The sequence below is a fragment of the Oncorhynchus nerka genome, linkage group LG3 (assembly GCF_034236695.1).
Source record: "Oncorhynchus nerka isolate Pitt River linkage group LG3, Oner_Uvic_2.0, whole genome shotgun sequence".
NCBI lineage: Eukaryota > Metazoa > Chordata > Actinopteri > Salmoniformes > Salmonidae > Oncorhynchus > Oncorhynchus nerka.
Window position 1 is genome coordinate 11,388,174 of NC_088398.1, and position 18,943 is coordinate 11,407,116.

The 18,943-nt window shown below is 40.5% G+C and overlaps 1 long non-coding RNA gene across 1 annotated transcript; it reads right to left on the minus strand.

The window, feature by feature from the left end:
• Nucleotides 1-12,838: 12,838 nt before the first annotated feature.
• On the minus strand, nt 12,839-14,530 carry LOC135563077 (uncharacterized). The gene is made up of 2 exons (XR_010460275.1): nt 14,177-14,530; nt 12,839-13,548 (listed from the first exon to the last, which is right to left on the minus strand). It is a non-coding gene; the product is annotated as an uncharacterized LOC135563077 (long non-coding RNA).
• Between the last annotated feature and the right edge of the window lie 4,413 nt (nt 14,531-18,943).

Consider the following 18,943-nt stretch of genomic DNA (forward strand, 5'->3'; position numbering starts at 1 on the left):
CCATCCTTCGTCCCACCCATTGAGCATGTTTGGGATGCTCTTGTTCGACATGTACGGCAGCGTGTTCCAGTTCCCACTAATATCCAGCAACTTCGCAGAGCCATTGAAGAGGAGTGGGACAACATTCAACAGGTCACAATCAACAGTCTGATCAACTCTACGAAGGAGATGTGTCACACACACACACACACACACACACACAATAATATTTAGCTTACATTTCTCACATTTTAGGCATCCAGCTGAGGCCTTGGATGGATCATGTAAAAGCAGCTTTTATTGGATTGGACTGGATTGAGTTACACTCCCCATATAAAGACGTACTTATCGCATGCATAATGATTTTAACAGTTTCCTATTTCAGAATAATCCAAGGCATCGTGACCGAGACGCACTTACTTAAGGTTGTCCCCTGCGAGGTCATACCCCTGGATATCTGTGAAGAAGAGCAGGGATGTTTGTTAATTAGACCCAGAATGCATCGAGGATGTCTCACGTCTAGACTGCACATTAGCCTCCTGTATTTGGGACATCATTGAAGAGGGTGCACTTTCATAACCAGTTGTTGAATGCCCAAGATAACTTAAAGTAAATGTATGAACTGTATGAAATGTGGAAAAAGACAGATTCCACCATTTCCCATTCATATCAACTATAGCATATAATAAATTACTCCCCCAAGTGTAACCTAGGGAAATTGACCAAGGATTATTTAAAAATATATATTGTACAATTCAATAAGACTGAACGCCATCTAGTTCCCAGAGTCGGAAACCCTTAATCAAGCTATGGAGGTAGCGGTCTGGCAAGGGTTAACATCTCAGCTCAGCGACTGGAGACGGGAGAGTTTCGCCACAGAGTTTCTAAACCCAGATGCGCAACATCGCAAGACTACTGGGAACACTTGCGAAACAGACCAAACAGACCAGGCCAATGAGTCAATGAACAATGTAAAAAATGATTCCTTAGTTGTTAGTTTTCTCAAAATCTAAAAAGGTACAACCTAGATTCGAGCGAATGTTTTCAGTAAACAAATGTCATTACTCCAAACTTGTGAAAGTGACAAACTGATAGGATTACATTTTTCTTCAAAAACAACCTATATCGAAGGAGTGCGGTTGATTTGACGGCCGGCACATGTGCAGTTCGGCGCAAGACGACCATTAGACGTGTTTCTATGCATGCACTTGGGAGCCAACGTCTCCATGACATCGCTTAAATTGGAGAAGCAATTTTAGCCCATCTTCATACTGTACTGCCTTTGGTTTCACAGCTGTTTTGCCTATTACCTCACCATCTCTATCTTCGGAATATAGCCTTTTAGAAAGTATAGCCTATGAATTTCAATAGAATTTAGGTAAGAATGTCCACATGGTAACAAACTGGAAGCTAAAAAATTGCGTTGATTAAAAAGCCTATAAGAACATGAAATAAATGTAATATTTTTCATTATAGTTACATAATCCCCCCTTTGGCTAATTTGACCCCCTCCAGTCTCTGCATTGCCTGGTCCAAAATCAAAGCATACTTGCATAACGTTTATGGTTAATTAATTGCAGAACATTAGGCAAGAGGAAGAAGTGGGGAACACATATGCATCCATTTTAGCTTACCGATTGTTCACCACTGCCTAGAATATAGCAACTGATGGAAAGGCTATCAGTTCCTGAGGAAGGATGGAGAGGGTAGTTTGTATCGATACTAGTCTTGGTAAACTGTTTGCAGCTACCAGCTGTATGGGGGGTGATTCATGCCAGAATTAAGCCTCATGAAGCTACTGATACCTCTCACCAAGTCACCTAACGTCTTCCTAGCTCCATAAAATAACAGCATGAGTTTACATGGACTGTCAATGGAGACAAGTTTGTTTCTAAGGCGTCAAACTGCCGGCGCTTCACATCACGTGACACGTACATGTCATGTAGACGCAGTGTTCACATTGCGTAATGTGTCACTGACATGTCACGTGCCAGTTGGCGTGTAAGTTTATCATGAATGATCTTACCGTGAACGCCTTAAAAACATCTACATGTGTTACGCGTTGTGTTAGTTTAAGTGTCAGTTTAGTTCATCAATTTAATTTGGCGATTTAGCTAAAATAGGCCTATCTTCTCAATGATAAACTTTTTTTTGTCATTTTGCCCGAGCAAGGCAGTTAACCCACTGTTCCTCAGGTGACTAATACGTGGATTTCGATTAAGGCAGCCCCCCACACCTCTCTGATTCTGAGGTTGAATGCATTGTTGTACAACTGACTAGGTATCCCCTTTTCCTTTCCTTTGTTAGGGGTAGTCTAGGTCTCTAGTGGCGCATTCAAACCCCCCTTTTGTTCAGGGACACATTATTCCATTTCTGTTAGTCACATGTCTGTGGAACTTGTTCAGTTTATGTCTCAGTTGTTGAATGTTGTTATGTCCAGGCGCTGCTGCCATCTTTGTTCTGAGTGTTTGCAGTGCCAGTGTTTTTAGCTAATCTATGCAGCTCACATTATGTGCCCAGTATGATAGTTTTCTTGCTCTTTCTTAGCAGATAATGACAACTTGACAATAACAGTAGCTGATGTAATGAAAAGTTGGAGGGTGGTTGATAATGGAGAACATCAGGTGGATCCATGTCTGGGTGTTAGGCAGAACCACTAGGTCCTGGAGAACAGGAGCAGAGTAAAGGGAACAGGGTAGGAAACAGACATAAAAAAGCAAACACACAGGTTAAATTATTATCAGGTATGTAAAAAATAAAGTTATTTAATTATTTAATTTAAATGTTTGATTAGATATGCAATAATGTTAATGGCAGACAGAAAATATACATGTCTATTTTTTTTTATGTCAGTGGGGTTGGTAAGGGATGGTCCCTGGAAAAGATAAAGATGAGTTGTGAGAAACTCCAGGGTGGTGTTATGACCACTGGAGGCATACACCTTAACAGCACCTACCTGGACGTGACCGTTACTTAACGTGACCCAGTGGTTAGCCTTGAGATTGACTATTGGGAGAAACCCCTGTGCCAGTGTTGGTACTGGCGAAGCTGCCCACCACTAGGCAGCAAATGTAAATAGTTATCATCAGAGATTTTTATATTCACCTTAACGGATGTTGACCCCAGCTAGGAGCGAAAGAGCACCAAGCTTTCCCAGACTTCCTTTCGTCCTTCTTCCAAGCCAAGTTATTCACCCAGATGTCGAAGCACTAGGTCCCCTTGATTCTTCTCAGGTGGCTCTCCTTCTCATGCACCCTGTCCATGTTCAGTCTCACCTTGATTGATAATAGAAATAAATGCAATTATATTTCATATTATTACAAATACATCTTATATACAGTACATCAAAAAGAAATTAGGACCAAGGCACTCTTCATATAATGAATTAAAATGCCTTTATTAGTATGGCATGTTCAATAGAAACAAAGTTTTTTTTAAACGACGCGTTTCGGCTGCACGGTTGGAGTCATTAAAACTCGTTTTTCAACCACTCCACAAATGTCTTGTTAACAAACTATAGTTTTGGCAAGTCGATTAGGACATCTACTATGTGCATGGCGAAAGTAATTTTTCCAACAATTGTTTACAGACAGATTATTTCACTTATAATTCACTGTATTACAATTCCAGTGGCTCAGAAGTTTACATACACTAAGTTTATTGGGCCTTTTAAACAGCTTGGAAAATTCCATAAAATTATGTCATGGCTTTAGAAGCTTCTGATAGGCTAACTGACATAATTTGAGTCAATTGGAGGTATACCTGTGGATGTATTTCAAGGCCTACCTTCAAACTCAGTGCCTCTTTGCTTGACATCATGGGAATATCAAAAGAAATCATCCAAGACCTCATAAAAAAAACTGTAGACCTACACAAGTCTGATTCATCCTTAGGAGCAATTTCCAAATGCCTGAAGGTACCGCGTTCATCTGTACAAACAATAGTACGCAAGTATAAACACCATGGGACCACGCAGACGTCATACCGCTCAGGAAGGAGACGCGTTCTGTCTCCTAGAGATGAACGTACTTTGGTGCGAAAAGTGCAAATCATTCCCAGAACAACAGCAAAGGACCTTGTGAAGATGCTGTAGGAAACGGGTACAAAAGTATCTATATCCACAGTAAAACGAGTCCTATATCGACATAACCTGAAAGGCCGCTCTGCAAGGAAGAAGCCACTGCTCCAAAACCGCCATTAAAAAAATCCAGAGTACGGTTTGCAACTGCACATAAGATCGTACCTTTTGGATTAATGTCCTTTGGTCTGATGAAACAAATATATAACTGTTTGGCCATAATGACCATGACTTTGTTTGGAGGAAAAAGGGTGAGGCTTGCAAGCTGAAGAATACTCTCCCAACCGTGAAGCACGGGGGTGGCAGCATCATGTTGTGGGGGTGCTTTGCTGCAGGAGGGACTGGTGCACTTCACAAAATAGATGGCATCATGAGGTAGGAAGATCATGTGGATATATTGAAGCAACATCTCAAGACATCAGTCAGGAAGTTAAAGCTTGGTTGCAAATGGGTCTTCCAAATGGACAATGACCCCAAACATACTTCAAAAGTTGTGGCAAAATGGCTTAAGGACAACAAAGTCAAGGTATTAGAGTGGCCATCACAAACCTCACTGACCTCAATCCTATAGATAATTTGTGGGCAGAACTGAAAAAGTGTGTGCGAGCAAGGAGGCCTAAAAACCTGACTCAGTTGCAGCAGCTAGGTCAGGAGGAATGGACCAAAATTCACCCAACTTATTGTGGGAAGCTTGTGGAGGCTACCCAAAATGTTTGAAGGCAATTTAAAGGCAATGTTACCAAATACTTATTGAGTGTATGTAAAATTCTGACCCACTGGGAATGTGATGAAAGAAATAAAACCTGAAATAAAGAATTCTCTCTACTATTATTCTGACATTTCACATTCTTAAAATAAAGTGGTGATCCTAACTGACCTAAGACCGGGACTTTTTACTCGGATTAAATGTCAGGAATTGTGAAAAACTGAGTTTAAATGTATTTGGCTAAGGTGTATGTAAAATTCTGACTTCAACTGTATATCTTGGAAGGCCAAAAAATAAATTAACAGCGAACAATCAGTTTTACCTGGTCAAAAACCTCCACATCCTTCTCAGTCCGTGCCTGAAGGTGGTCTTCGAAGGTGTTCTGATCTGGTTCGACAAATTCCACCACATCAGGTGGAGTATCAGTGACCTCAAAGTACATTATACAAAACAGCAAAAGAAAAACACTAAGTCAATCAAAAAAATGATACTTCATAATGTCATATACAAGTGCATTGTTTACGTTAGTCCCTGCCATATAGCAGGCTATATAATGATTACTCTGGAGGCCTGGACACGGCTGTGTTGTGTGTAAAGATAATTACCTTCAGATTGTCCTTCCATCATTCCAGGTAACCGTCGAGGGATTCCCCCTGGCAGTCCCATTGGTCTGTTCATCCAAACGTGGAGCACCATACATCTACACATTGTATATAAAACTCACTGTACTATCAGTGTCAATTTCGGGGAAAAAAAACTCTAAATTACTTGACGCCTATGCGAAACAATGCTATGGTGACCTTCCTGGTCCCTTCCCTCAAGTCAGCGAGTCAACACAGGAAGGAGTAATGGATGGATAGTTCATTGATTTTCGAAGCTGCAATCATGGGACACACACAGTATGGATGAATGATGAGTAGTCTGCGGGATATAAATAGCACTCCCACAGCAATTCTCCATAGATGATTGTGGACTTCAGGAAACAGCAGAGGGAACACCCCCCTATCCACATCGATGGAACAGTAGTGGAGAGGGTAGCAAGTTTTAAGTTCCTCGGCATACACATCACAGACAAACTGAATTGGTCCACTCACACTGACAGCGTCGTGAAGAAGGCGCAGCAGCGCCTCTTCAACCTCAGGAGGCTGAAGAAATTCGGCTTGTCACCAAAAGCACTCACAAACTTCTACAGATGCACAATCGAGAGCATCCTGGCGGGCTGTATCACCGCCTGGTACGGCAACTGCTCCGCCCTCAACCGTAAGGCTCTCCAGAGGGTAGTGAGGTCTGCACAACGCATCACCGGGGGCAAACTACCTGCCCTCCAGGACACCTACACCACCCGATGTTACAGGAAGGCCATAAAGATCATCAAGGACATCAACCACCCGAACCACTGCCTGTTCACCCCGCTATCATCCAGAAGGCGAGGTCAGTACAGGTGCATCAAAGCTGGGACCGAGAGACTGAAAAACAGCTTCTATCTCAAGGCCATCAGACTGTTAAACAGCCACCACTAACATTGAGTGGCTGCTGCCAACACACTGTCATTGACACTGACCCAACTCCAGCCACTTTAATAATGGGAATTGATGGGAAATGATGTAAATATATCACTAGCCACTTTAAACAATGCTACCTTATATAATGTTACTTACCCTACATTATTCATCTCATATGCATACGTATATACTGTACTCTACATCAGCGACTGCATCCTTATGTAATACATGTATCACTAGCCACTTTAACTATGCCACTTTGTTTACATACTCATCTCATATGTATATACTGTACTCGATACCATCTACTGTATGCTGCTCTGTACCATCACTCATTCATATATCCTTATGTACATATTCTTTATCCCCTTACACTGTGTATAAGACAGTAGTTTTGGAATTGTTAGTTAGATTACTTGTTGGTTATCACTGCATTGTCGGAACTAGAAGCACAAGCATTTCGCTACACTCGCATTAACATCTGCTAACCATGTGTATGTGACAAATAAAATTTGATTTTGATTTGATTTGATTTAGATCTGTTCTATAATATACTAACAAAAGGACAATTGAAATGTCTATCAAAGTCATTGTGATCGTATAGTGCATTTAACAATTTCTAATAATTCCTAATTTACCATAATAAAAATACATTCTAATCTCATATTCACAACCTCAGAATTAACTGTCATCCATTTTAGTATTCAAACTTTGTCAAATGAACCTGAAATTACTCAACGTCACACTCTTGTGGCGAAGAAATATAATACACCTAGAATGTACCACATATTTTCCTGAACTAACAAATCCAGGCTAATACGCTGCTGGCTGGTGCTCATAAATGAATAAAACATATACTTTATACATTTGTCATAAATGACCTGCAATCATGGGACAAACAGTATGGATGAATGATGAGTAGTCGACGGGATATAAATAGCACTCCTAAAGAAGATGCAAGTTAGCTAGAATAAAACACACATGGCAAACTGAGATTCGGCAAATAACATATAAAGAGTGGCTTATTTGACGCCAAACCAACAACATTAGTTACAAATAAGATAAATTGCTAATGTACGATGTAAAAGGTGGATTTTATGATGTAATGTCAACTTCATACATTTCTATCCATTCAATTTTCAACTCAATTCAATTCAAGGGGCTTTATTGGCATGGGAAACATATGTTAACATTGCCAAAGCAAGTGAGGTAGATAATATACAAAGTGAAATAAACAATAAAAATTAACAGTGAACATTACACTCACAGAAGTTCCAAAATAATTAAAACGTTACAAATGTCATCTGGATATATACAGTGTACAATGTACAACTGGTTAAAGTGCAAAAGGGAAAATAAATAAGCATAAATATGGGTTGTATTTACAATGGTGTTTGTTCTTCACTGGTTCACCTTTTCTTGTGGCATCAGGTCACAAATCTTGCTGCAGTTAGTTTATCAAAATGTTTTTCTTTCGAATTCTTTGTGGATCTGTGTAATTTGAGGAAAATATGTGTCTCTAATATGGTCATACATTGAGCAGGAGGTTAGGATGTGCAGCTCAGTTTCCACCTCATTTTGTGGGCAGTGTGCACATAGCCTGTCTTCTCTGGAGAGCCAGGTCTGCCTACGGGGGCCTTTCTCAATAGCAAGGCTATGCTCACTGAGTCTGTACATAGTCAAAGCATTCCTTAAGTTTGGGTCAGTCACAGTGGTCAGGTATTCTACCACTGTGTACTCTCTGTTTAGGGCCAAATAGCATTCTAGTTTGCTCTGTTTTTTTGTTAATTCTTTCCAATGTGTCAAGTGATTCTCTTTTTGTTTTCTCATGATTTGGTTAGGCCTAATTGTGTTGCTGTCCTGGGGATCTGTGGGGTGTGTTTGTGTTTGTGAACTGAGCCCCAGGACCAGTTTGCTTAAGGGACTCTTCTCCAGGTTCATCTCTCTGTAGGTGGTGGCTTTGTTATGGAAGGTTTGGTAATCGCTTCCTTTTAGGTGGTTGTAGAATTTAACATCTCTTTTCTGGATTTTGATAATTCGCGGGTATCGGCCTAATTCTGCTCTGCGTGCATTATTTGGTGTTCTACGATGTACACTGAGGATATTTTTGCAGAATTCTGCACGCAGAGTCTCCATTTGGTGTTTGTCCCACTTTGTGAATTCTTGGTTGATGAGCAGACCCCAGACCTCACAACCATAAAGGGCAATGGGTTCTATAACTGATTCAAGTATTTTTAGCCAGATCCTAATTGGTATGTCGAATTTTATGTTCCTTTTGATGGCATAGAATGCCCTTCTTGCCTTGTCTCTCAGATCGTTCACAACTTTGTGGAAGTTACCTGTGGTGCTGATGTTTAGGCCAAGGTATGTATAGTTTTTGTGTGCTCTAGGGCAACGGTGTCTAGATGGAATTTGTATTTGTGATCCTAGCGACTGGACCTTTTTTGGAACACCATTATTTTGGTCTTACTGAGATTTACTGTCAGGGCACAGGTCTGGCATAATCTGTGCAGAAGATCTAGGTGCTGCTGTAGGCCCTCCTTGGTTGGTGACAGAAGCACCAGATCATCAGCAAACAGTAGACATTTGACTTCAGATTCTAGTAGGGTGAGGCCCTATGGGAAGAAATGTGTGTGTTTTTTGCCCATTTCAACCACACACTTGTTGTTTGGGAACATGGATTTTATAATGTCATATGTTTTTTCCCCAACACCACTTTGCATCAATTTGTATAGCAGACCCTCATACCAAATTGAGTCAAAGGCTTTTTGAAAATCAACAAAGCATGAGAAGACTTTGCCTTTGTTTTGGTTTGTTTGTCAATTAGGGTGTGCAGGGTGAATACGTGGTCTGTGGTATGATAATATTGGTAAAAAGCCAATTTGACATTTGCTCAGTACATTGTTTTCACTGAGGAAATGTACGAGTCTGCTGTTAATGATAATGCAGAGGATTTTCCCAAGGTTGCTGTTGACGCATATCCCACGGTAGTTATTGGGATCACATTTGTCTCCACTTTTGTGGATTGGGGTGATCAGTCCTTGGTTCCAATTATTGGGGAAGATGCCAGAGCTAAGGATGATGTTATAGATTTTAGTATAGCCAATTGGAATGTGTTGTCTATATATTTGATCATTTCATTGAGGATACCATCATCACCACAGGCCTTTTTGGGTTGGAGGGTTTTTATTTTGTCCTGTAGTTCATTCAAGGTAATTTGAGAATCCAGTGGGTTCTGGTAGTCTTTAATAGTTGATTTTAAGATTTGTATTTGATCATGTATATGTTTTTGCTGTTTGTTCTTTTCGTTATAGAGCCAAAAATATTGGAGAAGTGGTTTACCCATACATCTCCATTTTGGATAGAAAATTATTAATGTTGTTTGTTTAGTATTTTCGAATTTTCCCAGAAGTGGTTAGTCTATGGATTCTTCAATTTCATTGAGCTTATTTCTGACGTGCTGTTCCTTCTTTTTCCGTAGTGTATTTCTGTATTGTTTTAGTGATTCACCATAGTGAAGGCGTAGACTCAGGTTTTCTGGGTCTCTATGTTTTTGGTTGGACAGGTTTCTTAATTTCTTTCTTAGTTTTTTGCACTCTTCATCAAACCATTTGTCATTGCTGGTCATTTTCTTCGGTTTTCTATTTGAGATTTTTAGATTTGAAAGGCAAGCTGACACCTTCACTATTACAGTGGAACGTTTTGGAACGTTTTATCCAGGAAGTTGTCTAAAAGGGATTGAATTTGTTGTTGCGTAATTGTTTTCTGGTAGGTTTCCAAACTACATTCCTTCCCTCTGTAGAATTTCTTAATTTTACTCGTCTTGGATGCCCATGATTGAGTATTGCTTTGTTCAAGTAGACTGTGATTTTGCTGTGGTCTGATAGGGGTGTCAGTGGGCTGACTGTGAACGCTCTGAGAGACTCTTGGTTGAGGTCAGTGATAAAGTAGTCTACAGTACTACTGCCAAGAGATGAGCTGTAGGTGTACCATAGGAGTCTCCTCGAAGCCTACTACTGACTATGTACATACCCTGCGTGTGACAGAGCTGCAGGAGTTGTGATCCGTTTTTGTTGGTTATGTTGTAATAGTTGTGCCTAGGGGGGCATATGCGTGAGGGAATGCTGTCACCTCCAGGCAGGTGTTTGTCCCCCTGTGTGCTGAGGGTGTCAGGTTCTTGTCCGGTTCTGGCATTGAGGTCACCACAGACTAGTACATGTCCCTGGGCCTGGAAATGATTGATTTCCCCCTCCAGGATGGAGAAGTTGTCTTCATTAAAGTATGAGGATTCTAGTGGGGGGATATAGGTAACACACAGGAGGACATTTTTCTCTGTTAAGATCATTTCCTTTTGAATTTCTTGCCAAATGTAAAATGTTCCTATTTTGATTAATTTAATGGAGTGAGTTAGGTCTGCTCTATACCTAATCCCGAAGGTCTGGGGGGGTGTCTCGCTGGTCTGGGCGGGGTGTGTATTGATCTGTTGCTCCTGTGTGAAATGTTGGGGCTGTGTTTGAGAGCGATGTCCTTTAGAGTCCAGGCGAAGGTGGGCACTGCTGCCTTGTATAGGTGGACCTGGTCATAGAGGCTGTTCAAGTCCAGGGTGGAGTGGTGGGCCAGGAAAACATTTGATTTTGAGGCACAGTCAAGGGAAATACTTGCGTTTACCCGCTGTTTGGTAGCAGGGTGGAAGTCTTTTCTTGGTAGCAGGGTGGAGATAACCACTTGTGCATTGGGGAAAGTAGAAGAAGCTTTTTCAATCACTCCCTTCAGTGCTGTGGCCACCCTTTCCTGCTGTGTTCTCAGGTTGTTTGTGCCTGTGTGTATTATTATGTGGCTAGGTGAACCTAGTTGGTCCTCAGACAGAAGGTCTAGGGAGCGCTGGGTGTTTGGACACCAGAGTTTAGACACACTTTGTTTGGGAACTTTGTTTTCTTGTGTATATTTCCCATTTGAGTCCATAAGGAGTACAATCTGTGTCTTGTGTGTCTTGTGTATGTCCTCAGTGGGTGTGGGGGGGTTGTCAGGAGAGCTTTCAGGGTGGCTGACAGGGAGGGTGCTCAGAGGGGGTGAGAGCCGCTGGGCTTGGGGTTCTTCATTTGTCTGTTCAACTGTGATGTCGGTGCTATGGTCACATTCTGGTGTGGACTGTTCTGCTGTGGTGTCGAGACTTTTGTCGGGAGCTGAGGTGGGCTGTTCTGCTGGCTTCTCTGCAGGGGGGGCCACCTCTCTAGTGGGTTGTTCTCTGTCACACGCCATCTCCCTCAACCTCTCCTCCAGCAGTCGGATCCTCTCCTCTAGTGCTCTGTTCTTCTCCTGGTCTTGTTTTTTAAAATATTTTTGAAGTTGTCTCACCACAGTCCAGAGTGCAGATATGTCACTTTCCACCTCCAGCTCTCCAGGTCTGGTTAAAGGGGTGTTGTTGTGCTGGACTGTTGTAGCCAGGATTAGCTATTTCAAATAAAATCAAACTTTGTCACGTGTGCCGAATACAACAAGTGTAGACCATACCGTGAAATGCTTACTTACAAGCCCTTAACCAACAGTGCAGTTCAAGAATTGTTTAAGAAAATATTTATCAAATAAACTAAAGTAAAAACTAACATAAAAAATAATAAAAAGTAACACAATAACAACGAGGCCATATACAGGGGGTGCTGGTACAGTCAGTGTGCGGGGGTACAGGTTAGTTGAGGAACTTAAAACGTTCCACTTTCTCCACTACTGTCCCGTCGATGTGGATGGGAGCGTGGTCCCTCTGCTGTTTCCTGAAGTCCATGATCATCTCCTTTGTTTTGTTGACATTGAGTGAGAGGTTATTTTCCTGACACCACACTCCGAGGCCCTTCACCTCCTCCCTGTAGGCCGTCTCGACATTGTTGGTAATCAGGCCAATGTTGAGTGATCACACATGCCTCAGGTTACTTTGCCTGCTTGCAAATGTGTGCTAAAAGTGGGAATGTTTCATAGTATTTCTGATTAACTCACCACCACCAATGAATTTTATTCTTCACAGATATCCACAGAACCATGACTGCAATATAAGCCTACACTCAGATAAAAATGTGCTATCTACAACCTAACAGGATTCTTCCGCTCTCCCCATGGGATAACCATTTTTGGTTCCAGGTAGAGCCCCTTCTGTGTCAAGGTAGAACCCTTTTGGGCTCCATTCCACAGAGGGTTCCAGCTGGAACCAAAAAGTTCTCTCCTTTGGTGACAGCCAAAGAACCCTGTTGGGACCCCTTTCTCAACAAGCTTAGCCTATTAAGTTTATACCATTTGATTCTGTACTCAAACATATGCTTGCTATTCAAGATTTGATCCCAAGGGGTCTTTATTTTCATACTGTATACTCTTACTCTCATCACCATCTCCTTTGCCATCTTATCAAGTCTTTACTTGGAACACACACACACACAATAGTATTTAGCTTACATTTCTCACATTTTAGGCATCCAGCTGAGGCCTTGGATGGATCATGTTACACCGAGATGGCACAGGGGTATATGTTGTAGTGGAAATGTTCTGTATTTACCAAATCATGAGAGCAAACCACCACACAAGTCAGAGTTATCATAAAGTCCATCTTTAATTATTATGAGCGCCATCACAACCCTGTGACTCTCAGATCAATTCAGTGTCTATAAATGAATTCTCTGTGAGTCCTTACACATTGCAACTGAGATCCTTTATAGCAAAGACACACATAGCCAGACAGCATTGGCTAAAAATTATCGTTCAGCTTTGTCTCCTAAACTATGTTCTTATCTCGCTCTTGGTACCACTCAGGACCAGCACCATTACCTCACCCAATAGCATATATCAAATACACCCCCTCCTGGACAAGATCAGAGAGAGAGACAGTGACTGGCACACAGACATTGTGGAGCCAAGAGATAATTGGTTCCCCCTCAATCATCCCTTCACATGGTTTAAAAGATATGTTTACATATGAAGACAAGCTTGACCTCTCCCCTTTCTGTGGCCCAAGTAACTTAACACTGACAGAGAACAGAGAACTGCAAACGGCCAAAAGTATTATCCAAAAGAAGACATTCTAATGACAAATATCTCACATAAACATGCAATAAAATAAAACATTTGATTTATAAATGTTACCTAAAGAATTCCGATTCTGCTACGACAATGTACAGTCATTTTTAGTGTGGTGGCAAAGTAGGAGAGGAGAAGAGGATGAAGTTACTTGTGGAGGGAGAACAATGAAGGGGTTGGGTTGAGCACCTACAGTGAAGCTGATTGGTTGCTCTGGCTCATAACATCTGGAATAAAAGAAAGAGATTTAGAAATGAGTTCCACATTGCCATAGTTCAGCAGCTGAAAAGCCGTCATTAACATACTCCCAGAGATAGCAATGTATTCACTGAATGAAGTAGCCTACCATCCCCATTTACAATTGTATTCATCAATGTAATAAATGATACTATAGCACATTCAATTACATTATTATTGTAGACTATAGACTACTCCTGTATCTACCTTGTACAATAACGTAATCATTGAATGAAATAGTGTACCCATCCACATTTACAATTGAATTGATCAATTCGATAAATAATGCTAGCAAGCACATACAGTTACATTGTGGTAGAATAGGCTACTACTGTATCCACACCATATTAGGATACCGTTGTGATATTGTCAGGCCTGATTTCCATCGAAGTTGCATGTTGTACCTAGTTTCCCTTCAGTGAAAAGTAGTTATTTACTTTACAATTGAATTAATCCATTAAATAAGTAATACTAGCACATCAAATTACAGTATTGTACCCTAGTCTACCCCGCTATTGACAGAGTAAATGATATTGCCTACGTGCTTTCGACAATACGTTAACAACAAAAAAGTATTATAAAAGCCTTAGTTTCCTAACTTAAATATAGCCTACTTACTCCTCAATTGGATCAAGGACATCTTGGTAATTATTTTCATCGTCTCAAATAAGGAAACTATCTTGGGCAGACACTCGCTACTGTCACTTGTAAAAAACGAATGAATGTCGTGTTGCAGCCGAGCTCTCAAATACCGTGCCAGTCTCTCACTCTATGAACGGTCACCGCAATCCGGATTCCTTGGGGCGTCCTTACCCTAAACTAACACTAAACTTAACCAATTTACATTTATAATTGATAGGTGTGGACATCCTAAAGATCCCGTATAGCACTGGGAAAGTCTATGAACTGTTCTATTCGACTGAAGGGACATCCCAAGGAGCCTAAAATTAGCAACCATTAACTCATCTGAAAGCCATGGACACAACTCTCATTGGTTGTCTGATGTGGAACTGGTAATAATACAGTCTGTGATTGGCTAACAACATTTCGATCTGTATACAGCGAGATAAGATAACATGCTATGAGGTGTTTAGGCAAACACAGATTATCTATAGATCGGGCATAATCTTTTCTCTGCCATTAGCGATAACAGGAAATACACAAACTGGAGGCTACACTATAGTTCAAGGTGGCTTTGTACTGGAAAAATTGTACGTTTCTAACATTTATGGTTGAGATTTAATTAATATAAATATAAACTACGCACATTATGACTTTCATTAACACGTGATGCAGGCATCACGCAGATGTTTAGTAGGGCGTTGGTATCATGTCATGTCAGGTGGTACGGTTGCCTAGGCTTATATATGTCCCTTATCACCCTCCATACAGCTGCGCTGTCCAGCCATAGTGCCTCTGTGCAGCCTCACCTTTTGCTACTCTCATGACTGATTGGATGCCTGTACAAATAGCGCCAAATTGGAACAGTGAGTGTTGCCCCTAGGAACTCAGTGCAATCATGTTGATATAGGTAACAGCGTAGCACCATCTAGTGTTAATTTCATTACATTGAAAGAAAGCCTAGTACAGTAATGTGTAGTGTGTAGCCTATTGGAAATGGGCAGCAATATATTTTATATTACGTTTCTCCCCCCAAAAATACTTTTTTCATAATTAGAAACTTCAATTATGTTGTTCAGTTGTGTGTTGACTGTGTTTGTTACTTTCGATGTGTAGTTTCTATTGTAGACCTTCACAGCAATAGGTAGGCCTGGGTATCTATTTAATTTCCGAATGTGGAATTTACATGAAAGGTTTTGCTCTCTTGTGTCATCTGGTGGTTGCTGGGGATTGGCTCTCTAGGATGCAGCCCTAATACATGTAGTGAAATATATCATGTGAATAGTAAACCATACAATAACTACAATACAATTCACAATCGAACAGTCTACATTGTTTTCAAATAGCTAGTCTTGTGGTAGAAGATATTGGAATGAAGATGAAAGTTTGATTATACTACAGTGTTTGGGAAGCTACCAAGCAACGTGCATCGATGAAGATCACAGTTGTTAGATTATACTACAGTGTTTGGGAAGCTACCAAGCAACGTGCATCGATGAAGATCACAGTTGTTAGATTATACTACAGTGTTTGAGTAGCTACCAAGCAACGTGCATCGATGAAGAAGAATCTAAAAGTAGATTTGAAAAACGAATTGAACGCGGATGTTATTTTTAGGAAACTTAAATTCCCAATAAGGAAAGTATTTCGATTGGAACGGACCTTTTTGATCTTCCTCACAGATACAGAACATTTACATCTCAAGTTAGACCAGATACAACTTCATTTCATTCATCTGAATCACAGAATTGGACAATAAAAACAACAACAACAATGTATTCAAATGTTTGCCCAAAATGATGGGTAACATCTAAGAATGTTACACGTTTGAACAGCAATTTTTCTTAAACATATTTAAAAAAGTGAATGTACAAATTAACTGCAAATATTTCTCTAAGACTAAATTCATGAAATTCTGCATGAATTTTTTTTCCATGTGAAAATGTTGTAAGTGCCAAAGATGTAAAAGAGAGAAAGAACAAGAACAAGTTCTGGTGCCGTTTTAGTTGTCAACAATTATATGAACAAAATATTAATATTATAGAATTTCTAGAATGAATTTAATTCAACTCCTGGACATAAAATGGAAATGTAGGCATTTCTATATACAACATATTTTCTCTCTTTCAGATACAGTGCTCATTTTGATAAACCTGAAATAAATATACAATTTCTAATCTTTCCTGTATTAATTCATTACTTGGTCCTGTTAGTTTTTATGATTTTGTTATTATTTTATTTTATAATAAATTATTCCAGTGATGGGAATTGAACAACAGGTTGTTATCAATACACAAATGAATTCAGGGCTGATTATTACTAATTGATAATATCTGACATTTTTAGCTCAAAATGTATTACTCTAATTAAAATTAATAGTAAGAGTGAATTTAATGTTGTAATCCAAATGTTGATTTTCATAATTTATTGTAATTTATTTGTATAATTTACCTGGTTAATCTTTGGATTTATTACACTACTCATAATGCCTTTCTCTTGGTGCATTTGATTTGTTATCACAAAGGTAAATAAAAAAATAATGATGATGAATAAATCTTTCAATTAGTCAATGTTTTTTTCCTCCTGTTTACCACACTTTACTTGTCATATCATTTACATAGAGACATTTCTGGCCTCAGTCCTTATGCTCACACATTGAAAAAGCATGCAAATCAGAATTTCCAATGCAAACAAAGTGTGACGGTATGAGATGCATGACATTGTTAGATGTTTTCCCTGATGAGGTGGTTGGGCTACACATGACTGGCACCATAGCTTGGAAGACCTTTATTGAGAGTCACTGGAGGGTGAAGCATGGTCGCCATTTTGTTCAAGCATGCCTCAACTTTAGGTTCTGGTTCTAGCTACCCACACAGTGAAGGCTGTTGAGGGGAGGACGGCTCATAATAATGTCTGGAACAGAGCTATTGGAATTGGCATCAAACACATGGAAACGATGTGTTTGACGTATTTGATTCCATTCCACTCGATTCGCTCCAGCCATTACCACGAGTCCGTCCTCCCCAATTAAGGTGCCACCAACCTCCTGTGACACACACATTATTCATGTCTTGAAATACAACTCCAAGTTTTCGATACTAGTCTCTTCGATACTAGTTTTTTTAATGCAAAAAGCCATATTAAACAAGTCACCAGAATCATATGGGGTAGAAAGGTATGGAGGCTAGAGAGGTTTACTACATGTTGGATTTAGAAACGGATGTTTTTTTCTGAAGACATATCAAACCTGAAAGTTTTATTCAAGTCAAATCGATTTAAGAGAACATGACCATAAAGCAGTGTGAAGCAGGGGTGTCTGTCATTGCATTAATTCAATACAAAGAAGTTGTCAGACAGTCTACACAGATGGCACCAATTAATTAAATGGAAAAATGAACAATTAAATACATTACAAGAATAATATCTAATACACATTTAATTATTTGCCCTTTTTGTATAATGGATTTTTTTTACACATTAGTCAGATCTCTATGGTTGAAACAACACACATTCGGACAAGAAACATATATTAACAGAATAATTCACTAAACAATATAGAGATATACACAGACCCACTTCAGTTTGCATACCGCCCCAACAGGTCCACAGATGACGCAAACGCCTGCACACTGACCTATCCCATCTGGACAAAAAGAATACCTATGTAAGAATGTTGTTCATTGACTACAGCTCAGCATTCAACACCATAGTACCCTCCAAGCTCATCATCAAGCTGGATGCCCTGGGTCTCAACTCCTCCCTGTGCAATTGGGTCCTGTACTTTCTGACGGGCCGCCCCCAGGTGGTGAAGATAGGAAACAACATCTCCACTTCGCTGACCCTCAACACTGAGGCCCCACAAGGGTGTGTGCACAGCCCTCTCCTGTACTCCCTGTTCACCCACGACTAAGTGGCCACGCACACCTCCAACTCAATCATCAAGTTTACAGACGACAAAAAAGTAACAGGCTTGATAACCAACAACGACGAGACGACCTACAGGGAGGAGGTGAGGGCACCGGAGTGTGGTGTCAGGAAAACAACCTCTCACTTAACGTCAACAAAACAAAGGAGATGATTTTGGACTTCAGGAAACAACAGCGGGAGCAACCCCTATCCACATCGAAGGGACACCAGTGGAGAAGGTGGAAAGTTTTAAGTTCCCGAGCGTACACATCACAGACAAACTGAAATGGTCCACCCACACAGACAGTGTGGTGAAGAAGGCACAACAGCTCCTCTTCAACCTCAGGAGGCTGAATAAATTTGGCCTGTCACCCAAAATCCTGACTAACTTTTACAGATGCACAATCGAGAGCATCCTGTTGGGCTGTATCACAGCCTGGTACGGCGACTGCACCGCCCTCAACCGCAAGGCTCTCCAGAGGGTGGTGCGGTCTGCACAACACATCACCGTGGGCAAACTACCTGCCCTCCATGACACCTACAACACCCGTTGTCACAGGAAGGCCAAAAAGATCATGAAGTACAACAACCACCCGAGCCACTGCCTGTTCACACCGCTATCATCCAGAAGGCGAGGTTAGTGCAGGTGCATCAAAGCTGGGCCTGAGAGATAGAAGCTGTTTTTCAATCTCAAGGCCATCAGACTGTTAAATAGCCATCACTAACTCAGGGAGGCTGCTGCCTACACCAAGACCCAATCACTGGACACTTGAATAAATGGATCACTAGTCACTTTAAATAATGTTTCCGTATCTCACTTTACTCATATTACTTGTATATACTGCATTTTATATAATC